The sequence below is a fragment of the Rhinopithecus bieti genome, unplaced genomic scaffold (assembly GCF_001698545.2).
Source record: "Rhinopithecus bieti isolate Rb0 unplaced genomic scaffold, ASM169854v2 scaffold_35881, whole genome shotgun sequence".
Lineage (NCBI taxonomy): Eukaryota > Metazoa > Chordata > Mammalia > Primates > Cercopithecidae > Rhinopithecus > Rhinopithecus bieti.
The window spans coordinates 107,824-111,337 of record NW_016814994.1 but is presented as its reverse complement, the minus strand read 5'-3'; positions in this window follow the sequence as shown (position 1 = coordinate 111,337).

Sequence of the window (3,514 nt, the reverse complement as noted above, 5' to 3'; positions counted from 1 at the left end):
GTGTTAGCCAGGATGGTCTCGATCTCCTGACCTTGTGATCCGCCCGTCTCGGCCTCCCAAAGTGCTGGGATTACAGGCTTGAGCCACCGCGCCCGGCTCAAGCAATTTTTCATCAGTGGGTATTCCATGACCAAAATAAGACTGAAACCTCACCAGAGGGGTCCTGGTAACCTTACATGATGACATTATTCAGATTGGCAGGCTATGGGCAGCATACCATATAACTGAGAAAGATGGTCTGAAAACCGAAAGACCAGGGCTGGAAGATTAACCCAGACTCGTATTACCAGCCAGCCACTAATGGGAAGAATGTGGCTGATGCCCAAAAAACAATCCTGGAGCTTTTTAAAGAAAAACTTATGGCCTCAAAATCTATAGCAACCCACATGAAGCATAAAATATGATAACTTCATTCAGTACTGGATGCATTTCATATCTACCATGGGGATCCTGCTCAGCACATTACCTAAGATTACTTGAAAGGCTTACTCTTTGGACAACAACATGACTTACAACCTCTTCAACAAGCTGTACAGACCAGATTTTCTCTCAGCCTGGTACCCTTGCATTATGTTTTGAGAGAAAGTTAGTAACTAACATTTTTGTAGGACCCCAGTGGCAATATGATGTTCTTACCCTTTGGGATTTGCTCGTAGTGCTTGCTTGACATTGCCACCTGATGTACTTCATTTGAGAGACTATTGTTGGCTTGTTACTGGTTGCCAGTGGACCCTAAGAAAGTAACAAAGCAAGACAGAGGATGGTATGCCCTGACTTCCATACCATGGGATTTGTCCTAAATGAAAATACCAATAAAGTGGGTCTTGCCCAAGTAACATACTTTTTTGTTTTTGAGATGGAGTCTCACTCTGTCGCCTAGGCTGGAGTGCAGTGGCACGATCTTGGTTCCCTGCAACCTCTGCCTCCCGGGTTGAAGCAATTCTCCTGCCTCAGTCTCACAAGTAGCTGGGACTATGGGCGCATGCCACCAAGCCTGGCTAATTTTTTGTATTTTAGTAGAGACAGGGTTTCACTGTGTTGCCCAGGCTGGACTGAAACTTCTGAGCTCAGGCAATCTGCCTGCCTTGGCCTCCCAAAGTGCTAGGATTACAGGCATGAGCCACCACGCCCAGCATAACATCCATTTTTAAGTATAACATATATATCTAAGAAAGACAGAAACCAGGCATTAATGATATCTCAGAGCTACAGGAAAGTGTGTTCAGTTACTCTCCAGATAAGGCTGTCATAGTTGTAGCAACTGTGACATTACTTTGGACTTCTTGGTGGCCTTAATACAACAAGTTTCTGGTGGATATCTACATCTTTTTCAGGGATTTATCATCTAAGATAAAGGAAAGGAAATATGTGGGCCAGTACATCTGTGCAACCCCCCGGAAAACTGTTAACAATTACACGGAAATGAAAATTTTCAGAGTGAAGATCTGGGCTGTGTTGCTTGCCCTGGAGATCAAGTTCCCAAATATACCTTGTTACATTTTGAGTGACTCTGGAGTAGCTGCCAATAGCCTGGCAGTGTGGGCTGGTGGCTGATGGATGAATGACTAGATGACCCATAGTCTCTGTGGGGATGAATCTTAAAAATTTTTTTTTCAATAGCTTTTAGGGTACAAGTGATTTTTTGTTATATGAATGAAATATATAGTGGTAAATTCTGAGATTTTAGTGCACCCCTCACCGAAGTAGTGTACATTGTACCTAATGTGTAGTTTCTTAATCCCTAGCCCCTTCTTACCTCCCCCCTTCTGAGTCTCTAAAGTCCATGATGTCATTCTGTATGCCTTTGCATACTCATAGCTTAGCTCCCACTTATAAATAAGAACATATGGCTTTTGGTTTTCCACTCCAGTGTTACTTCACTTAGAGAATAATGGCCTCCAGCTCCATCCAAGTTGCTGGAAAGGACATTATTTCATTCCTTTTAATGGATGAGTAGTATTCCATGGTGTATATATACCACATTTTCTTTATCCACTCATTTGTTGACAGGCATGTAGGTTGGTTCCACATCTTTGCAATTGTGAATTTCACCACTATAAACATATGCGTGCAAGTGTATTTTTTAATATAATGACTTATTTTCTTTTGGGTAGATACCCAGTAGTGGGATTGCTGGATTGAATGGTAGATCTACTTTTAGCTCTTCAGGGAATCTTGTGGGGATGAATCTTAGCAGCAGAATTCCCAAGACACACACTTCCTTTTCGTGCTTTATGTGGATAACTATAAATAAGGATTGTTTCAGTATCAACATCAGAGGAACAAAGAAGCTCATCAGACATGTCCTGCCCAGGTTAGGACCATGGTGAGGTGGACTGACTATGTAACAAGACATGATAATGTATCTACAATTTGAGACCTGGCCTCAAAATATGATCTAGTGTTTCCAACACACGAGGCCAAAGAATTCTAGAAAAGGTACAGAGTGTGCCTGCTGCATAGTCAAGTGGAGAGAGGATCTCCAGGTCCCATAGCCAGAAGTACCATAACTGACCTCTTTTCAAGGGTACTGATGATCATGGATTGCATTAGATTACTGTTTTTAGTATCACACAGCCAACCCATTTCCACAGCAGACAGGATAATTCTATGCAGGTACTCTTAGACTTTTCTACATGGCTGGATTCATTAACTGCGTATAATCAGATAATGATGCCAGGTTTATAGGACGTACCCATTAGTGGGCAGCTATCTGACTTGTTTGCTTCATGCTCTGAATAATAGCCAGGTAGCATGTTATGTTGGAGAATGGCATGGATTCTTAAGGAATAGCCTAAAAATGAGAACTAGATGACTTATTCTCAGCTCCCAGTGGAGCGCATGTTTAAGAAAGTCGGTTTGGGTGCTAAATGTGATAATTCCTCAGAAGGGTACCTCCCACTTAAATAGAATGTTTAATTAATTAATTATTTTTCAGATGGAGTCTTGCTCTGTCGCCCAGGCTGGAGTGCAGTGTCATGATCTCAGCTCACTGCAACCTCCGCCTCCTGGGTTCAAGTGATCCTCTTGCCTCAGCCTCCCGAGTAGTTGGGACTATAGGCACGTGCCACCATGGCCGGCTAATTTTTAGTAGAGATAGGGTTTCACCATATTGGCCAGGCTGGTCTTGAACTCCTGACCTCAAGTGATCCACCCACCTCAGCCTCCTGAAGTGCTGGGATTACAGGCATGAGCCACCACACCCAGCCTAATTATTTACTTAAGGAGTAGGGATAGTTGGCCCAAACTCATGATGATGAAGAATGTGCCTCTTACATTGACAACTCTCACAAAATGCTGTATTTCTTCTATTTAATAACTAAACTATTTAATATATTAGAGCTGGGCCATGTGACAATGCAGTGGAACCAGTTATGGTCTATTTCTTTGCAAGACTGTGCAGCACTTCACTTTAAAATATTGAGTCCTGGCCGGGTGCGGTGGCTCAAGCCTGTAATCCCAGCACTTTGGGAGGCCGAGACGGGTGGATCACGAGGTCAGGAGATCGAGACCA